This window comes from Ambystoma mexicanum, chromosome 2p, assembly GCF_040938575.1.
Source record: "Ambystoma mexicanum isolate Mex_15411 chromosome 2p, UKY_AmexF1_1, whole genome shotgun sequence".
Taxonomy (NCBI): Eukaryota; Metazoa; Chordata; class Amphibia; order Caudata; family Ambystomatidae; genus Ambystoma; species Ambystoma mexicanum.
Window position 1 is genome coordinate 1,194,980,485 of NC_090923.1, and position 21,663 is coordinate 1,195,002,147.

General features: G+C 48.4%; 1 protein-coding gene across 2 annotated transcripts in view; it reads left to right on the plus strand.

Moving 5' to 3' along the window:
• AVPR2 (arginine vasopressin receptor 2) overlaps positions 1–21,663 on the plus strand; it is a 272,681-nt gene that overhangs the window by 168,058 nt on the left and 82,960 nt on the right. Inside the window, exon 1 of one of the 2 annotated variants that reach the window (XM_069645404.1) lies at positions 21,099–21,201. The exons of the other annotated variant lie outside the window; for it this stretch is intronic. The gene's annotated coding sequence lies outside the window, so the exon portion shown is untranslated. Of the gene's footprint in view, positions 1–21,098; positions 21,202–21,663 lie in introns of those variants that run through there. 2 annotated transcript variants of the gene reach the window in all.

Sequence of the window (21,663 nt, forward strand, 5' to 3'; positions counted from 1 at the left end):
AACATGACTATGCACTGACTTTGGCCGGACTTTGCACTGCAAAAATACACTTTGCACGGTTCCATGAATCGGGCCCTACGTGTCTTACAGCAATACTTTTTCTTGGACTGACTCTGCCTGCAAAGGGGGGCTGGCACAGGAAGGAAAACAAGCCAGCAGTGTGTAATGGTTAAAGGATGGCACCGGAAGGTCCCTCACTAGGGCAAGGCAAGAAGTGAAGTGGACTAGGGTGGCCTGTGAGGGGCAGGCTAGCAATTGGGTCAACGGATGGCATTTGATCTGTCCACGAGATCCTAAGGATGTGCTAGGAAGGATATTGGGCAAATTGAAGGGGTTGGGGGATGGCTGGCACTTGATGGGCACAAGTGAAGATGAGAATGGAACAGGACAGAAAGGAGCCAGTTGAATAAACACACGAGCAGATTAAGGCTTGTGGAGAATATTATATTTAGTGGGGGGGGGAGGGATTTAACTATCAAGATGTTTTTGTAAGTGGGAGCCACACTTCCGGGCACCAGGAACATTGGAGGTTAGGGGTGCATTGGTTACGTTTATTGATTACATTGAACGCACTTAAAAAGAGTGTGGGGGGGCAGTCAGAAAATTAGTAATTGGTTCATTTGTTGAGATGAATGCTGGGGAAACACGAGGGGATGGCAGGACAAGGAGGAAATGGGTCAACATGAACCCCAGTGAGGTAGATCAAAGCTACCATGAGAAAAGTACCCCAAATATACCTGGGGCGGGGTGACCCTGAATGGAGGCGAACTCCTTTTCGGTGGGGCGGGAATTTAAAGAACCCAATCAGATGACTTGTTGGACATGAACAGCTCCCAGAAATGAAGATTGGAGCAGGAAGAGCAATGAAGCAAGAGGATTGCTTGAGCATGGAGAAAGAGTAGCACAGGAAGCTTGCGGGATGGCCTGGCCGGTGACTTACTGGACTAATGCATCCACTACATGGACCTTTGTTTGACCTCGTGGTCACAGGTTTGAATCCCAGCACGCAACTCAGCCCTTCATCCTTCTTGGGTCGATGAAATGAGTACCATAAAGTTGGGTAATAATAAACATCTGTCAATAGTGCCAAGATGCACCTCTAGGGGTGAACGTGCGCTCTACAAATACACCTGTTATGTTGAAAGACAAGAGTACCTTGGATCAGAGAGGATGATGCATGGAAAGAAAGAGTTCTCTGGTAGACGGGTGAGTGCTTGAAGAACACCCAGGAAATTAGGAAGGGCAAGAAGGAAAGTGGTTCAGCAAGGTCTTATGCCAGTCACTATGTTCCAAAGGAGGACCGGGTGGACCATGCGCTGATTCAGGTAATAGGTGCACACAGCGGTCATTCGAGGACTGAAACAAAAACATGTAGGCAGCGGGATATGTTTGAGGGCGGCTTCAGCTGTGTCAACCACTAGTTGCTTAACTTTTCTAGTTGTTCTGAAAAGCTGCTGGAAGTGGCGGGCATTGGCTGCATTATCTTTTCTGGATCAGCATACCCACGGGCACAGGTTATGGGGCATGAGGGATGTGGTACTGCAAGGAGCATTCATGCTTTCTTTCTCTCTCTCTATCTATCTCTCCCCCTCTCTCTCTTGCTCTCTCTCTCCATCTTGCTCCATACCCCCTCTCTCTCTCTCTCGCCCACTATTTCTCTCGCTCTGGGTTTGATGTTCTGAGCACTTGCATGTGGACCTGGAGTTGTTGTTATATGCCCACACTACTGCCAGGTCAGGGGAAGCCCCACTCGCAACATCAGCTAACTACCATTTGTCCCAACGAAGCCTACACTTCACTTGAGGGGTTCCATGTGTTAATATCCCCGCAAAAATATCGCGATACAAAAATATTGCCATATTTTTGCGGCAATATTGACCCATGGACCCTGCAGGCGACACCCCCGCAACCCTTGCATTATTTTAAAATGTGCGGGAGAGATCCCCGCAACCCCCGCTCCCACAAATTATCCCCCTCAGAAATATTGCCTATGGCGAGACAAACGGCCATATGTACAGTGATATTTTTGGTGGGGATATTTTGTAGAGATACCACTTGAGGGAGACTAAACCTTGCACATGCGTTGTGGTGCACTTGTGGCGGCAGCTGGTGGTCTGAACATTTGTCAATGAATAACTGCAGGTCACATCAAATACTAGATGACTGAGGGTGAAGCATAAGCCTCGGCGTTCCATGGGCCACCGACATTCGACATATCTGACGCTCGGGGCTAGGGCCTAAATCTAAATGATTGTTCAGGAGATTTGAAAGCTATATCGAATCTCAACAGGGAAACTATTCTACTTTCCCAAAACACAGCAGCCAGACTCGTCCTCCACCTACCCAAACATTCCCACTTCACCCCCGCTCTTGCCTAGCTCCACTAGCTCCCCATTCTACCGAGAATTACCTTCAAAGGTCTCTGCATTGTATTCAAAGCCATGCACCTCAAAAATCCATCTTACCTTCACGGCAAACTCAAGCCCATCACAAACACAAACACTGGGCAAGCCAGCCAAGGCCTTCTACACATTCCACTCTGAAAACTCACATGCACACAAAAACAAGCCCCTGCCCCCTGGTGCCCTATGGCATGAAACACCCCGCCTCTCAACATACGCACTGCATCCTCCATCACCACTTTCAGAAAGAGCCTCAAAACATACCTGTTTCCCCACACATAACCCTGCCCTCCTCCACTGCTTTCATTTGTCCACCCTAATGTTCCAATCCTTTCCTGAACACAGTCTGCAACTTCCGTTTTCAACTCCCACCTTTTCATACTTTGAACCATGTAAGGTGCTCCAAGACCTATCTGGGCAAAACCAGTGTGAAACAGAAATCAAATCAAATAAATGAATAGGTGAGTTTTCATCAACCCGGTTGGTGATTTGGTGGAAGATCTGCTCTTGGCATTCCTGGCGGACAAACAAAATTCACCCAAGAGTATCAAGGAGGGTTTGGACAAATGCTGAATTCCTCACGGGAACCTCGATTATGAGAAATATGCATTCACTATGGCATGCCAGTTGGCCAGCAGATAGATTTATTGTTTTCCATACAATTAAGAACATTGGTTGTCCACTCAGTGTGGAGGCCACCCTGCTGAGGATCATCGAGGGCTGTGCATTCATGATTATATGGAAACATCTGTTGAAGGAAACAGTGGCACCCTCGGATATTCTTGTGCTGGTGTGTAGAGAGGCAAGTGTAGACATTCAGGTGGCCCGGATGCAAACAATGGCACATAGAGAAACTGGTGTGCAGGGTGTTGGGGTGGAGATAAAACAAGAGCAGGAGGAAAGAGTGGCACATGCCAGCCTGGTTTTAGCCCAATTTAAGGGGGCCACAAAATGGCTGATAATGAGTGCCTTTAATCTGTGGAAAGACGATCCTAAGGATCGTGCTGCTGGAGAACTTGTCAAGTTCATGAAAGCCTTGGGCTTCCAACAATTTATAGACAAGCCCGCACATTGTAAGGGCAATATATTGGACGGAGTCTTCACCCTTAATATCAAGACTAGTGAACCTGACATTTCCCTTTGTCCCTGGTCTGACCTCTCGTTTATTGAATTTAGCATAAACATCCCTAGTGAGTGTAAAACCAGCACAGTCAAACAAGACTGGATTGCGTCTAGAAATATGAGGAGGATTAATCCAGAGTGGATGAAGGACTGGATCAATCCTGGGACTGAGCCGACTGTCTTGTCCTTGGAGAATGTGGATGATTTCGCCGATTCTCTTCTGGACATTCTCAATAAAGCTATTGACACTCTAGCTCCTTTAGAAAATAGGAAGGTTACCACTCATCCACACAATACTTGGTTTTCAGAGGACCTTAAATCTTTAAGAGTGGCAAAACGGAAAAAAATGTATCAGTGAAAAGGGTCTAAGGCGGAAGAAGATAGGCTCGCCTATCAGGAGGCGGCCAGGACATTTAAACTGGCCATTATTAAAGCAAAGAAAGACTCTTACGAAGTACGGATAGAGAAGGCGCAACATGATTCCAAATACATTTTTGCTATTCTGACAGAATTGGAAAAACCGGATGTCAAATTTCAAGAGTCCATTTGTAAAGACCAGGGTTAGTGTACACACATTCAAAAATGCCTGGTTGACAAGACGGAAAAGAACAAAATGGTCATAGAACAATGTAAGACCTCAATGCTTGTCAAACCCACCAAGGCTGTGTTGATTGAAAAACCTCCTTCAGCACAGACGATCCCTACATTTAATTTTAGAAGCATTACTGAAAATGAATTGCGCATCATTATAGCCAAACGTAAACCCTCCAGTTGTAAAGGGGACTTGTTCCCTGCTGTCGCCATCAAGGCTTGCTCAGAGATTCTCATCAGCTCCCTCACCAACATTGTAAATGCCTCCTTTATAGAAGGGTGGGTGCCCACCAGACTGAAGAGCTCTCGGATCACCCCATTACTAAAATAAACCAGGTCAGGAGCCTAAAGTGGCTATTAATTATCGCCCTATTTCCAATTTGCCTTTCATATTGAAGATCATGGATCGGGTGGCCTATGAATAATGACTGTGCCATATAAAAGATCATCCCGTCCTAAATAAAAGCCAGTCAGGTTTCAGACCAGTTTTTAGTACCGAATCAGCCCTAATAGAACTAAAGTCTAATATGGTGGCCAATATCAATAATGGAACAACTATGCTGCTGCTGTCCTTGGATCTATCAGCCGCTTTTGATTTAGTGGACCATCCTCTTCTCTTGACCAATTTACAGGAGGTGGCTAACTTTGGCGACCAAGCGAGGGACTGGATGCAGTCCTTTCTTAAGAATAGGACCATGCAGGTTTGCAGGAAGTCTGCGGAGGTAGATCCAGTTCCATTCTGCTATGGAGTTCCCCAAGGTGCATTTCTCTCTGCAGTTCTCTACAATATTTTCACGGCTCCTCTCTTCCAAATATTTGAGGAGAAAAGGATATGCTTCTCCAACTATGCAGATGATTTGCAATGCCTCACCCCGCTCTCAGGTAATTATGAGAAGGAGGCAAAAGTGCTGTTGGAAACCTATGACCTAATACATGAGTCGATGGACACGAGTGGACTTGCTCTGAACCATGAGAAAACAGATCTTATGATTGTTGGTTCCAGGCCCAGACTCGTGAAACTGAATGCGAATTATGATCCCTTTAGCTTTGCGAATCACCTTATCCCCACCAAAAAGAAAATGAAAATACTGGGAGTGATTATTAATCAAGCACTCACCATGACAGCTCAGGTGGACCGTCTGGTGGCGGCTTCAGTCTATTACCGATGGCGGCTCTCACACATTTGCCCCTTTCTCTCCCAAAAGGGCTGCAAAACAATAGCTCGAGCCATTAGTTCATCAAAAAATGATTACTGTAGCTCCCTTTTGGTGGGGGTGGGAAAAAGAGAACTTTGTAAACTGCAAATAGTACAAAATAGTACTATTATAGCTATTATGGGTGTGCATATATGTGCACATGTATCTGAGGTACGTAGATGTCTACTCTGGCTTCCTATTGCCTCTAGGATTGAGTTTAGGCTACTCACTGTTACGTACCAACCTCTGGCTGGGCTTAACCCTGCAGACATAGCCTGCAGACCCAAAAATAAACCTGAAGTTCCTTCTCTCCGCTCCAACAATGCAGAAATGTCGCTTGAATTGGTAAGGAAGGGGGCTTTCTGGGCTATCGCAACCACCAAATGGAATGAATGCCTTGCCCTCTGAGCTAAGAAACTGCTCTTCTTTAGAACGTTTTAAGAAACAGCCTTAGACTTATCTTTTCAGATAACATCTAGAATGTCTCCTCTCTCTCCCGCTTTTTGCTGCCATTTCTTTGTCAGCGCCCGAATGCCCCCGGGCCACTTTGGTTGCGCCTTATAAATAAAATAATGTTATTTAATGTAAAGACGGGACTGACAAATTACACAATGGAGACAGAGCATGGCTGTTGGTGTGACTAAAACCTTATGCATGAAAACAAATATAATTAATAGGCAACCACACTGGGTAGTGTAACATATTGGCTCACTTGCGAAAGTCAGCTCAGCACTGAAACACAAGCTCCATGGTGACTGGAAAGACCCCAGAAGACACATGCTAGTCAAATGTAATGACTCCCCAGTGTCTGCCCCGGACAGTGTTTCTATATAGTACTGCCCCAAAAAGCTACTACAGAGGACGGCAACCTTCACTTATTTGTAGGAGATCATCAACAAAAAAACTTTTCATTGACACTGGTGCTGTAATGAGCATAATGAGTGTCACTGAGTATGAAAACATTTAAGAGTGTTTGGGCGGGCGGCTCAACTCCTGATGCAAAATTGTGGAAAGTTAGTGATGACAATACTGTACAAAGGTAAGGAAAAATTAGATGGATACATATCTTAGTTGGAAAACGTACGTATGACCTGCTAACAAGCATGTCTGATCCCCAGCAAGGACAAGTGCAAAGTCAAATAGCAAGAATCGAAGTGCATATTTTACTGCCAGGCCAACAGAAGCCACAAAAGTGTTTTGCCATCGGATGTGGGTAGCCTGCCTTCGTTCTTGGTGATGGCCAGCTATTGCACAAGGGATTGTGTGCCCATTTGCATCCTACTGAGGGAAGTGCAAAGGCTCGATACAGCATTCCTATACTCTTCAGAATGCCAAGTCCCGCGTGAGTTCATATAAAAGACGCAGTAACGGGAGAACGCAGCGTGCACTATTGCCCCTCACTGAGCACTCTGCTCGCAGTAAATGTTAGTCCTGTTGGACTCCATTCCATCCAAGCTCACCACAAGCCTGGCTGAGACTGAGGGAGAACAATGAGCTCCAATGCAGACAGAAAATTATCCAATCCAATGTGCAGAATGCTGTCTCCCAGCCTGGCTAGAAAGCTTAGCTGTGGCGTAGGGTGTCTGGGCACACCGCTCGTTTATTTACGCAAAACCATTCACCATCGTGATGGATCATCAGGCTCTGCTTGCCAATGAGAGAACCAAAATCGCAAGTTCCTCCGCCCCTCCCCCAAGGATCAAAAGGTGATGTCTATGCTTGGCAAGTGAATGCAACCCAGAGGACGTCATGTCCTGCCACCCAAGATGACGTGTAAAGATCACACAGTCTCTGCCTGAAGAGTACATCAACCGTCTGGCACAAGGAATACAAGTGGAGACTTCCGCCCTAGCCCAAACCATAGCCTGCTGATGTCAACCACAAGATGGAGACATGAAAATGCTGTACAGGCTTTCCAGCACCTTCAGAATGACCTATTGAACCAGCGTGATCTTCCACGAGTGCCGCATCATCATCCCAAAAACTCTTCATCATCATGGAAACAGGGTCATGTTTGTGAGACGCCGCCCCTCTTCATGTATGAATCCGTGATAGAAAGAACGGTGGGAGTTTGCCACCAATGACAATGCAGCAGCAAACAGGGACATCATTTCACCAAAATGCCAGGGGTAGCGGAAGTGACATCACATGACCCTTGACCCCCTGATGACATCACAGTAAGTGATGTCCTTTGAACCCACCCCGAAGTGGTATCGCGGGAAGCCATGGAAGACGACCTTTCACCCGTTGACAAAATAGGAAGTGGCATCACATAGCATTGTACACTACGAAAAATATGGTTATGATATCACTATAATGTGATGTACATTTCATACAAGAATGGATCGCCATATGTATTGCTAAGATCAGTGTGTATAGGCCCATATTACCAAATTACTGTGAATGCAAGCAGACGTCCATGACCAAACGGTAATGATGTGTTATTATATAGCACTTACGCCTAAGCGCTTTATATAGAAAAAATATACCCTCAATATCACCCAACCTGTGTTGGTACTCATTTATCGACCTCCGAAGGATGAAAGGCTGAGTTGAGGTGTTTAAGAACAGACTAAATCAGTGACTCACCCCCTGAAGTGTGCCTGAAATAAACCTTTAATGAGTCTAGCAATGATTGTATAGAATTCCAGAAAGACACATTATTTGGTATTCCTATTCTTTCTTATTTAGGGTCAGTGCTGAAAGTGTTAGACTTGTGGCACTCCGGTTCTTATTTTTCTTCTTTTTTTTAAGGGGACTGAATAAGAAAGCCAACCCCTCCAGAAGTAAAGAAACACAGGATGCTGGCCACAGCCCAGGAGCTTGCATTACAAAAAAAAAAGTTATGTTTTTTTTTTTTAGAGGTTGCAAGGAGACCACAGGGGTCGCAAGGGAGACCTCAGAGGTCGCAGTTGCGACCTCTGGCTACCCCTAAATGACGTGCCTGGCAGCGAACCGGGCAGTACTGAATGACTGAAACTGGCAGCGCTCCCAGAGGCAGTGGGGAAGAGGTTCCTGCGGAATTCTTTGGGACTCCCAAGGTCAATCAGTATCTTCAGGTCATCCTGGATGAGTATTCCAGGTACCGGAAACTGAAGCAGACACCCTCTGCAGCTGCCAACGCTGTCCTTCCTGTTATGCATGAGGTGTTCTCAGAATGGGGCAACCCAGTAGTTTCAAGACAGACAACGGTCCTCCTTTCAGTGGACACAGGTTTGTGAAGTTCATGAAACGTCTGGTTGTCACTCAGACAGGAATCCCACCCCACCGCCTGCAAGCCAGTGGGATGGTGGAGCGATGCATGGCAACTCTCAAGAAAACACTGAGGAACAGTGAGGCAAGTGGAATGTCAGCGCCAAACTAAAAGACTCTCCCCTACTCATTCGCGGGACGCGGTCCAGCAGACATCATGCCGAGTGAAACAAAACAAGACTCCCACAACTCCCAGCACAACCTCAACCACATCCTGTGGACATACAAAAACACAACAAGTTGTCTAACGAGAAAATTAAAATGTATGCTGATCGTGGCAGACGGGGCCCAATCGTCGAAAAAGGAAATGCAGTCGTAGTGTGGAAATGTGCACTGGGAAGTAGGATGCGATGTGTGGTATCTAACCATGGACAGTGGCGACCACTAAGGGATCTTCTGTCACAGAAAGCACAGATGGCACGAACATCCACAGGAAGAGTTCACATTTCAAGAATGATTGGACGCCCTTGATGACACCTGAGAAATGGCATCGGCTGAGAATATGAACTAGGTGCCAGCATACCAAAGCTGATGCAAGGCTGTGCCCGAATGGAGGCAATTGCAGTGAGTCACACCCATCGACGTGACATATTTATTGCAGAGTTGAAGTAGCCAAACTCTGGCTTCTTTTTCCAAACCAGTGAAAATGTCGAACCATTCAGCTGGCATTTTTCCTCCCAAGGGACCCTTCAGAGCAAGCCCTTGTCACCTCAGCAGAAGAGGAGGGGGCCCAGGAGGGGGCCCAGGAGGAGGGAAGGTGCCGGTGCAGCACCATGTCATCTAGAGAGGATGCACAGAGCCAAGCTCCATCCATGACCGACATAGTGTAAGACCAGGGAGGCCGATACATAAAGTTAGCAATTCAAAGCAACCTCTGCAACAGTGTTGTGCTAAGATTATATCATGTGTGACAGACATGCTGCAAAGGGTAAACCAGGACCTAGTGCAACACACGACCCCATCCCTCAGTTGTTCAGGGTTTAAGCATGACATGGATGCGGAGGATACTTCTAATGACTAAACTATAAGTGAGAAGAAGGACCAAGGCTGGATAGCCTGCGCTGAGGGCTGGACACCCTAAAGACCACGTTGTGGTTGAAACTCGTTATGTTCAATTCCTTCTTGAACAATTGGTTGGTCGTATAAAGGATTCAATTCGACTAATGCTTCGTGGCCATTTTTAGTAAGTTCCCCACCCTCGAATTAGGACATATTTAGAAGCTGTGGGGTAAAGGAAGACACATTTTTAGGGTGTGTGTTTGTATGGTCTAAGGGCACTAAAAGGGCTATAGGGATCTCAAGAGGTCGATAGCCCTTTCACAACCTTTACATTCGTCCTCTCCATGGTTGCTGTATTGTTGCTCTTTGCTGGTCCATGGATGCAGCAGTCCTTGAAGATGTACCGGGTGGATGCCCCTGAGCGAGGGCGTTTGTCGCAGGGATTTATAATTTTTGGGGGAAATCCCCTCTATGATGTACTGCTTCCGATCAAAGTTGCTGTGAGGGGATTCTGTCCACATGAAGCGATGCCTCCTCTTTTGATCATAAATAAGGAAGACCTTTGGTGGAACATTGTTGACTCCTGCAATGGCACCCGAGCGGTGCTAAAAGAAGGGGAAGGACCATGTTCCAGGGTTGGGACAGCTGATGCACTAACTCAGGGGTGGGCATAGTCCTTTGGTTGTGGTCCTCTATCCTTTAGGGGAAAGATCCGGCTCTACCCTCGTGATATTTGCGAACCCTTCTTGATTCTCAGATCGACTTTGGTAAAGAAATGCTGTCTTGTGCCACCATCTTCTGACTGCTCCTGCAAGAATAGGCTCGCCATCTTTGCAAAGTCTGCTGTTAAATGTCCGTCGGACCAGGTATCCCTTTATATGTATTTAGCAGGATTTCCATAGAGCAGGCATTGCTCGCAGGCAATGAAGCCCTATACCGAGTAGAAGGGTGCAAGGAGTCATTCGGGAAGCAGGGGAGTGTGGGCAAGGTTAGGGCAGGAGAATGGGAGGTTAGGGCAGGGAAGACTGTGATTGGCCTGTTTTGATTTTAGCGCTTGATAAAGCATGCTTTGACCAGCAGAGTCTTCAGATCCTTCCTGAAGTCGGGCGAGTTGGAGCCAGCCTGGGTGTGGGTGAGCCACCCCAGGCTGTGGGTATCAGAACATCTTTTTTTTCTAGCATTCGCCTTTTTCTATTTCTTGGATTCCTGCCTGGTGGTGTGGTGGCTTCGGATGCTGCTCTGGTCTCCAGAGATGGTCATCTTTGGTTTCCTGGTAGGATGGTCGTGCTTTGGACATCACAGTCCTGTAAGGGATGCAGGCTGCCTTGCAAGAAATGTGGTTCTATTGTCCCATGCTGGGATGCTGCTGCTAACCAGCCTGTGTCGCCGTGCACTGTGCTATTTCATCAGTAGTTAACGTGTCAAGCAGTTTATTGAAAGAAACAAGATAACTTGAGCGCCAAAATAGCACAGTGCAATACAACACTGACTTGTCACTGGCAGACCTCGGCTTCGAATCCCCTAAACGGGACGATAATGTTGGGGTCCCGTCCTGGGGATTCCAACCCGAGCACTCTGCTCACTAGCCTGTGTCATGCACTGTGCTATTTCATAGATTCTCAATTTCTTTTGTTTTTTCAGTAGACTGCTTGACACATACTGCTGGTAAATGGCTTTATGTGTCAAACTGTCTATTGAATGATCCCGCATCCCTGAAATAGCACCGTGCTACGTAGCACTGGCTTATCACCGGGAGCCGGCAGGGCTGGGGGTACAAATCCTCAGCACAGAATTCTTTTTAAAGTGACTTTCCTTCATGGTGGGAGCTGAGGGAGCCCCAGCAGGGCCCCGGCTCTATCAGCTTTCCTGGGGATGCTGCTACTCGGCCCCGGCCCACTTAAAGCCCTGGGCTTCATTATGCCTGGTGCCATCCTAGTGTGCTTAGAAGCCATACTTCTTGATTACAGATCTGCCGGTGACTGAGTGTGTCCAGTTTGTCCCACTGATTTGAAATGTTTTAAGAAATGTTTATTTCCCGAGGAAACCGTTACTATGTTCTGGACGCCCCATGCACTGTCCTCTTGTTTGTGTAAATCGGTTTAAACCAATGTATTGTTGCCTAGAGAGTTCAGGGAAAGAATTTCCCAATTTCTATTTCTTGAGCGGAATTCTGGCGTGAGATATTCCTCATTGTTTATCCCTAGTTTCTAGCTAAAGTATAAGTGTGGGATATGATATTTTTCTATGACTATCTAACAAGGGGCCTCATCATGAGAATAGCGCCGGCGTTAATAGCCCTACCGCCAAACCCCCCGGCGCTAATAGCGCGGAATCACGGGTTTGGCGGAACGGGTATTGCCCATTCCCCACTGAGCCCATTCGGGAATTCCCCATTCCCCATTAGGCTCAATGGGGAATTTTCGTGCATTTACCGCCGGCGGATTTCACGCCGGCGGTAATAGCGCAAAATTTCAGCAGAATTCCCCCCAGCTGAGAGCTGGGGGGAAATCTGCCAAACCCGTGATTTGGCGGACCCTTAAATGCGGCAGTAATAGCGCTACCGCCGCATTTAAGGGTTATCGCCAAACACGTGATGAGGCCCAGGCCAGATGTATGTTTGTCGCTGTATGTTTATCCGATGCAATAGCTTTCCCTGTTGTCAACGCTCGAGAGCTGTTGCCTTAGGATATATAGAGACAATACAATTTGCATAGCTTTGCCTGTTGTCACCACTAGAGGGAGCTGTTGGCTTAGGATATTTAGTGGTCCAACTGTGTCAATGAAAACCAGACTTTGGCCCCTGTACACGGGCCTATGCACTGGTATAATAATAATTCCCTACCAAGACCCTATTTATTGAGCTTGCCTCTGTTTCCTATGCTGTACACTGAACCTGGCCATCAGCCTTCTTCAGAATACTGCCTGCATGTTCAGCCTTGCTAGCAAAAGCTGAACCAGACTTTCTCACAAACCGTTTGTTAGACTTTAGATCAGGGGTGCACAACTGATTTTGACAGAGGGCCGAAAGTACCTTACATGAGGGCTATAGTGGGCCGAAAAGTAAAAGTGGGCGGGGCGGTAGGCGGGACATGTCAGGAGGCTTTTTCAACCCCCAATTTGTATTAAATACATGGAAAAAGAATATGTTTTTGAGGGGTAACGATTTTTATTGCATTTCAAACTTACATTTTGTACTACACATTTTCCATTGTTATCATTTATTTCGATTTAGTTATTGTATATCGTCTGTTTAATTAAATTATATATATTTTATTGACCCTTGATTGGACATTCCGTTATTTTGGACTGCTATAGTTTGCTGTTTTGGTTGCCCAAGAGGAGTATGGCCTTCGTTGAGTCAGGTTTCCTCAAAAAGCAAAGTATGTACATCTCCTAACTGTGCCTGTTTTAGCTTTATTATTGGGTTCACTCTTGGAGTGCAACACTATGCCCCGTGGCTCCCACCCCCAACCAAACACTATGCCGCATGGCCCCCTCACCCCCAACCAAACCCTATGCCCCATGGCCCCCTCGCCCCCAACCAAACACTATGCCCCATGGCTCCCACCCCCAACCAAACAGTAGGCCCCCTGTCCCTCACCCCCCAAGCAAACACTATGGCCCCTGTCCCTCACCCCCAACCAAACACTATGCCACATGGCCCCCTCACCCCCAACCATACACTATGCCCCATGCCTCCCACCCCCCAACCAAACACTATACCCCCGGTCCCTCACCCCCAAGCAAACACTATGCCCCCTGTCCCTCACCCCCAACCAAACACTATGCCCCATGGCCCCCAACCCCCAACCAAACACTATGCCCCATGGCTCCCACCCCACACCAAACATTATGCCCCATGTCCCCCATGCCTCTAGCAAACACTATGCCCCCTGTCCCTCACCCCCATCCAGACACTATGCCCCATGGCCCCCTCACCTCCAACCAAACACTATGCCCCATGGCTCCCACCCCCAACCAAACACTATGCCCCCTGTCCCTCACCCCCCAAGCAAACACAATGCCCCCTGTCCCTCACCCCCAACCAAACACTATGCCCCATGGCCCCCTCACCCCCAACCAAACACTATGCCCCATGGCTCCCACCCCCAACCAAACACTATGCCCCATGGCCCCCACACCTCAAGCAAACACTATGCCCCCTGTCCCTCACCCCAACCAAACACTATGCCCCCTGTCCCTCACACCCCAAGCAAACACTATGCCCCCTTTCCCTCACCCCCAACCAAACACTATGCCCCATGGCCCCCTCACCTGCAACCAAACACTATGCCCCATGGCTCCCACCCCCAACCAAACACTATGCCCTCTGTCCCTCACCCCCAACCAAACACTATGCCCCTTGTCCCTCACCCCCCAAGCAAACACTATGCCCCCTGTCCTTCACCCCCAACCAAACACTATGCACCATGGCCCCTTCACCCCCAACCAAACACTATGCCCCATGGCTCCCACCCCCAACCAAACACTATGCCCCCTGTCCCTCACCCCCAACCAAACACTATGCCCCATGGCCCCCTCACCCCCAACCAAACACTATACCCCATGGCCCCCTCACCCCCAACCAAACACTATGCCCCAAACACACTCAAGCATGCACCCATACAGACCCGAACCCCCCAACTCAGCACACAAACTCTCAAACATGCACTCATACAGACCTGAACCCCCCAACCCCCAAATCAGCACACTCTCAAACATGCACCCATACAGACTGGCACCCCCACCCCCCAACTCAGCACACACACTCTCAAACATGCACCCATACAGACCCAAACCCCCCACCCCCCAACTCAGCACACACACTCTCAAACATGCACCCATACAGACCCGAACCCCCCACCCCCCATCTCAACATACACAACACAAACACTCAAAACAAACATTCATACACATCCGACACTCCCCCCCACCCCCCATCTCAACATACACAACACAAACACTCAAAAACAAACATTCATACACATCTGACACGACACGCACCCCCACGGCCACTGTTTTGTCCAGCCCGGAAGACAACAAAGACTTTCCTAATGGAGAGCGGCCGATGCTGCTTGCGGGCCGCCCTCCATTAGGAAAGTCTTAGTGCCTCGCGGGCTGGAAAAAACTGCATGGCGGACCACAACTGGCCCGCGGGCCGTATGTTGTGCACCCATGCTTTAGATTAAGGGTTGTGCACACTGGGTTCCAGGGAGCTTAAGAAGGACAACCCTAGTTGTTTCAATGGTACCAGTGTTTACAAAACACTTTCTGTCTCACACATACCCCGGCAGACCATTGAATATGATAGGAAAAGGCTTTGACTGTTCTAGGATGAGAGCCAGGGTAGAGGCATGTCTGGTCCATATAGGCATACAACTTTGATGTACTCATTAAGATGTCTCTTTTCAACCCCTTAGGCCCAAAAGTGTTTCACCTCTTAGGCCCAAGAGTAGGGAATAGATTTGTGGAATTTTGGCTTGGAATGCTGGCATTGTGGGGTAGGAGGCTGGCCAGCCGTCCGCGCTACCCTGCCACTCGGGCTCTGGTATCCTTGTAATACATACATCACAGACACCAGACGAAGGGAAACACTAAATGATTGACACAGAGACAGTAAATATTCTGCAACTTAGTTTGTCTTTAAAAGGGCCATCCCATTTTTAAAAATGAGGGGAAGAATTAACAATGAATGCAGCAGGAAAAAACCTTTTATAATGCATGTAGCCAATTGCTGTGAACTCACCCTGTGGTTTAGTCCCTTTCTTTTATAGGCCAGACCTTTTGACCTTCAACGTGTTGGTTGCGAATGCCCCACCACAACCCTTAATGGTTAAATTGGTTTATCCAGCTGACTCTCCTGTTACCATCAGTCCATCCAGCCAGTTTCGACAAGATAATACCACAGAGCAATAGGTCAATCAAAGGGAGGTGGGTGGGGAAAGCAAAACCACAGTCCACACAGGGCCAGCCCTAGGATTTGCAGGGCACTGGGGGACAAAAGATGTGTGGCCCCCCTAATTTGCATAAATAGTGGCATCAGTGATATCACAGAAGGAGTCTTTAGTACACACAGGTATCATGGGAAGTTAAATTAAAAGCATGTTGCCATGCATAAGGTAGTAGAGTGACCCCAGCATATGACTTGTCAATATGAATATTTACCTATGTGGCAATATCAGTAGAGAGGCATTTTTTGAAGTTGCAGATATCTGAATACCTTGCACTGACTTCTAATTTCGGCAGATAAGGCGTAGTGTGATAAAAGTGTCGGGAGCACTCACGTTGGTTAAGTGGCGATGGCTGGATTGGAGAGCATTCTGCAATTTAGGAACTCAAACACAACTCTTCCCAGATGTAAATAAATAGTAATACTGTTTGCAAAAGGGCTTTTGAAACTTTGGTTTAAAAACACTATGGCACTCATTACGAGTTTGGCAGTAGCCATGCCGCTATTGGCGGCATGGCTGCTGCCGAAATCGCGTCTGGGTCCGGGTCCTCAGAATGAGGAATAGCCGGGCCATTACGAGTTCGGAAGGCCCGGTAATTCCCCCTTCCAAGCACCCGGACCCAGTCCTTCCCCATTCCCATTTCAGCATCCATACGGCTGAAATGGGAATGGGAGAGGGAGCAAACAACAGGCCATTACGAGTTGTTTGCTCCCTCTTCCCCTCGCGGGACCTGGTTAGCACGCCTCGTTTGACCAGGCGTTGCTTCCTGGGTCCCGCGAGGGGACCTCGTAATGATGCGGTACGGGGTAAACGGCGCGGGCACCTTTTACGGCGCTGTACCCCGTACCGCCAGGGTCGTAATGAGGCCCTATCTGGAAGGCATTGCAAAAATATGGTGATTGTGTTTTGCCAACTGAAACCAACTGCTGTTTTTGCAGACGTTTCAGGATAGTTTTTATTTTTATTGTGTGTATATTTGGGCATATTGTTCAAATTAGCAATATGCTTTTATTTCAGAAGCTACAGATAAGGATTATTTTGACTGTCAAAAAAATAATAGCAACTAATAACGGTTCCATGAGAAAAACTTGCTGCCAAAATGGCTGTTTTCACAAAAATTGCTGTAAAAAGGCTGTGGTGTGGACCCCGCAATCCATGTGATGGATGCGGGGGACACCCCTGCAACCTCCGGACCCATTATACTATTCAAGGGGCGTGGGGGGAACCCCTGCAGCCCCTTCTCCCCTTGTGCGGTATGATGGAGACACTTTTACCGGGTCACACCGCTACCTTTTTGCCGCTATTTTTTGTGAAAACAGCCTTTTTTTGGCTGCAACCTTTTCACTGGACACCATAATAACTATATGTATCAAGTGCTGCTCACTATAAAATGATAAGGTAGCCTCATTAATGTACCCCCTGACCCTTGATTGGAATGGGTGAGCAGGCCATAACTATTTGCTGGGTGTAAAAAGGCAACTGAGAAGGCTGGGAGACTGTTGCTGAGATGGTATACATTTAGACCTTCCGGTAAATCATATGTCTTCTTTCCTATTCCTGTTTGCAACATGTGCTGTAAAATGTAGCTTTTGGCATGGGGATGAGTAGGATGAGTACGGCTCTCGCACTTCACTCAGTGTAGGAACTTTTGCCCCCATAGCGAAAATCAAAAGCTGGCAGTAAGTGAACATATCTTAAAGTGAAATATACAAATTTAGTTCACTTGACCTTTTCCTTTAGAAGAACGTGCACCAGACAAAAGAGCATTGGCCTTTCTAAAAAAGTAGTCAACAACAGAAAAGTAACCTGAGAGAGGAAATGTTTCATTAAATACGCTGACCAAGTATAAAAGGTGCTCACCTTTTCAATCCAGCAATATGTAGTGAAATATTGCCAGGAAAACAAAATCCCAATATGAGCGTGTGCTTTGATGATCATTTCCTTCTTCTCGTGTGTGTCTGCACTGGAGACATGACAACCTGGGTGAAATCCTGGTAGCCAAATGCTTGAGCAGGCTTGCTGACCTCAAAAACACCCAAGAGGGTTGCGCCCGCCCTCAGAAAAAGGTTACGCTGTCCACCCACTTGTATCCTTTACTTGTGCCCTGAAAAGCAGCAGATGGTCACAGTCGGGGAAAAATAACTGCACCAGTCTCCAGGAATTCAATCTCTCTTGCTACATCCTGGGCAAATATTCAGGACTCGCTTGTCCTCTCAGCAATTCCCCCCTCCTCAAACCCACATCTGGCTCTCCACAATTCTCTGCTTTATAAAGATGGCTTGAAAAGTACACATACCATAGTAAGGTACCCACTCAAATATATAAATCATTACAGAAATATGTTAAGCAAAAAGCGTTCAATTGTGGCATTATTCTCCATCTTGTCTGGGAGACTACAAATACTGGAATGCACTTCAGCAAAATGTTTAAAAAAATGGACTTTGGGATTTGAAAATGTATTTTCAAGATGTATAAAAACATATAACATATTCAAAGCTTACCTGTTAGTTTTTGTGTTTGACAAATGCAGGGTTCATATATGATCTGATGAAAATATCACATTCTACCAAAAAGAAACTCTTTTTGGTGCGTTAAATATGAACATCTGAAAATAATGTAGTTAATTTAAACCTGTTTTGTTTGATATAGTGTAATTGACCTGGAGGAGAGTGCAAATTTAGGCAGATAGCTGGTGCTTTGTGTGTGCTTTCAGGATGAAAATGCATATTTGCGTTTCTTAACACAGCAGAAACGTTTCAAACATCTCCTCCAAAACAATGGTCACTTGAATGGGCCATCATTTGCAAATCGCCCCCACTTTGATGTGCTGCTTGAAGAAAGAAAGTGATAAGCAGTCATTAAAGGGCCTGCAACATCTGATGGGCCGCTGGGAATGAGCGTCTCTCTCGAGAGAGCCACAGGAGGTTGGGAGGCTGCACCGTGGCCTCGCGCGAGCTTCGTACATGCAAGCAGCACAGCAGTTGAGGCAGACACTGGTGCCTCGCTGGGCCCCTTTGACAGCAGGGCCCTGGGCCACCGCACAGATTGCCCATGCCTCTTGCCGGCTCTGTGTCCACACTCATGCCACCGTCAGTGGATTGGAGCAGTCTGCAGGCGGCCCAGATAAGGCTGCTGGCAGGGCAGTGTCTTGACATGTTTGCGCATTTTCAAACAGTGACATCACTGCACCGGAGTGTGCACACACTTCATCGCCCCAGAGAGAGGGTCGGTGGCCAGCTCATGATGGTGATGCCCTACCCCACAAATCCCCCTGCTCCCTTACACGCTGCATGCCTGCACCTGGGGGGGGTGTTGTTGGGGGTGGAGGGCAGGCTGCCCATCTGGGTTACCCTTCCCCTTTGGCTCTGGTAACCAGGCCAGGGCTGGGCTGTAAGGCAAAGGGTGTAATGCCAGAACCAAAAACGCAAAATGATAGACTAGGACAGTTTTCGGGCCAAAGTGGGCCACTTTTTTGATGTGAGCCAGTTTGATAAATTACTTCACCACGCAGCTGATAATTTTGTACCACTGTTACTGAATAAATATTCTTTAAAATGCCTAATTTGCACCACATTTGTTTTTTAAACTCCCCCTTGGGTAGCACTCAAACAGTGTCACAAAAGGAATGAATTGCCATTTGCAACTCTGAGCCACTTTTCCATTGGTGCCCAGACAATTGTATGCTCCAGTCCGACCCTGCCTGTAACCTTGGACTGTATACACCCTGCCGACAAAACAAACAGAAACACCAAGCAATTGACTTAAAAATAATAAAGCTGCGACAACTGGCCTGGCCTTCCAGTCAGTGCCCGTGACCTCCATCTTTTTCTCTGTTGACCTTCTGCTGGTTCATCAGCGTCCCCCACCCCCACCCTCCATATACTGAATAGGTTGGTGCAACCAATGGACTCCCCTCGTACCACCGCAGCCAGTCAGCCTCCCCCCTGACCGGGAATCCCCAGACCTGGCCACTGCCTACTAGCAGAGCACACCTGTGTACGCCATGCGCCGTTCCACTCACAGAAGAGCGCGCCAAGGCCCCTGCCCATCTTCTCGTCAAGCGGCTGTGCCAAAAACACACAGGAATGAGAAAAAAAAACCCTGTAGGGGTAAAAATAGATGTTCAAGTTCTCCTTTCTGAGGCCTTTTATCAGACAGTCGCCGGTTCAATCCATTGGGCGTCCAATTGGCGTCCGGTTCATCCCCCCAACCCAGTGTTCAGCTGAGTCTCGTCTCTGGGTGTCGCGGCGTAATAGTGAGGTAACCAGAGTGCTGGGGGGACACCTTCTCGGTCTCCTGATTCGCCTAATTATGCATCCTAACTTCCCTGCCACTGACACCTCACCTATGCTGAGGGATTGAGGCAAAACGTGTGTTTAGGGAGCTGTGCTGGAACCTGATTTTGCCGGCTGCCTTCTTTGGAGTATTGTTTGTGAGTTCAGCCGCTCCACCAAAGCTCTTGTTTGGAGGAGCACAAGTAGAGCCACCTTTAGACTCACATAAATGGCCCTGGGATTTACTAAATAAACCTCCCAATGCCAGCAGCCCACCGGAAATGACCGAACTGTAACCTGTGAACCTGCTGAGGTGGGCAGAGGCGGGCAGTCATTAAAGTGCTCCCTGCCACCCCATTAGGCCCAAGAACACGGAATGGACTAGTGGAACACTGGCGGCGGTGGTGCCGGACTCCAGGAGATTCCAGCTGTGTGAGGGGGAGGGGAGGAGTGGTTGCCTGAAGGGAGCAGAGGTCACGGGGCCACGTTCAAACCAGGCAAGATTAATTGGAGCCTCACAGTTCGACCCGCAAATAGCACGCAGGATAGCTCTGGACTGTCAAGAGCACTCTACCGCTACTGTCCGAAGTGGGGGCGGGCCTGGGGGGATAACATGCAATGACGTCACGCACCGATGAACGTGCCCCGAACTTTGCAGATGGCGCCCAGGTCCCGCGTCAGTGCTTATCTAAGGAAGGGGGCGGGCGGTGTAGATGTCGGAGCTCTGCACACGCAGCGGCAGAGCCAGAACTGGCCCCGGTGCCGGCACAATAAACTACCCTCGTGGTTGGGACAGGGGAATGCGGTGGGGGGCGAAAAGAGGGAGAACAATTGGGCGAGCAACAGGAACTAGAGGTGCAGAAAAAAGGCAACGTGAGAGAAGAGCAAGGGTGAGAGGATGGGGAAGGTGAGAGAACGAGACTGCGAGGGGTGGGAAACGGGGAAGGGTGGGTGAGACTCAGGATACTGTTAAAAGGATGAGGACAGCTGGAAAAAGTGAAGCGAGAAAGAAGACGAAAGACAGCGAGGTTAGAAGAAAAGAGAGGCACCAGGACAGGCCTGAAGAAATGGATGGCTGATGAGAAAAGCGGGCTCATGGGAGTGACAGTGACGGACGCAGACAGCGCAAGAGGATGGGGGAGGGAAGGGCGCAAAGAGGGCCACTATTTATAGGCAGAGAGCGCGAGTGACAGCGAGAAAGGCAGGCGGGCGGGGGATAGGAGGGGGGGGGGGTGATGTTCCTTGATCGGACTGGCTCCGTTCCATGGGCGGTCTCGGAGCAAGGACTCCTGGCCAAAGCAAAGGAGAGCAGCCATCCATTCAGAAGTGCACGCGGGGCCTCCCGGCCTCATCCAAGACACCGCTGCGCAGGGGCGGGAGCCGCCTTCCCCTCTTATCTGCACTAAGGACAGAGGTAGGACCCGCCTTCTGCGCACAGGTGCCCCGGACTTCCTCTGCAGCAACTTAAGAGTTAATACACAGGTAGAAGCCGCTTTCTGCATGCAGCTGCGCCTGGGACCCAAGGGGGACCCGATGCTGCACCCAGGGGAGAGGTAGGGTCCAGCACCGACCCTACGCTTCAGCTATGGCAAAGGTGCGTCCTTTCTTCAACAAGGGTCGATGTGGGAGCCTTCTGCGGGACTCCTAGCTGCACTCAGGACATTGGCATGACCCTCCCACCCCACCCCACCGCCACACACCTTTCAACCGGATCTTTTAGGACAGAGGTGGGCTCGCTCTGTGTCCCTCCACGGCAATGTGCCAGTACTAAATTTCTATTGCCCTTAGAGTTTCGCTGAGGACAGAGCTATGCACCCCCACACTGCACTGGGATTGGCATTGGTCAACGTGGCCGTTGTATCACACTCAGCTTCAC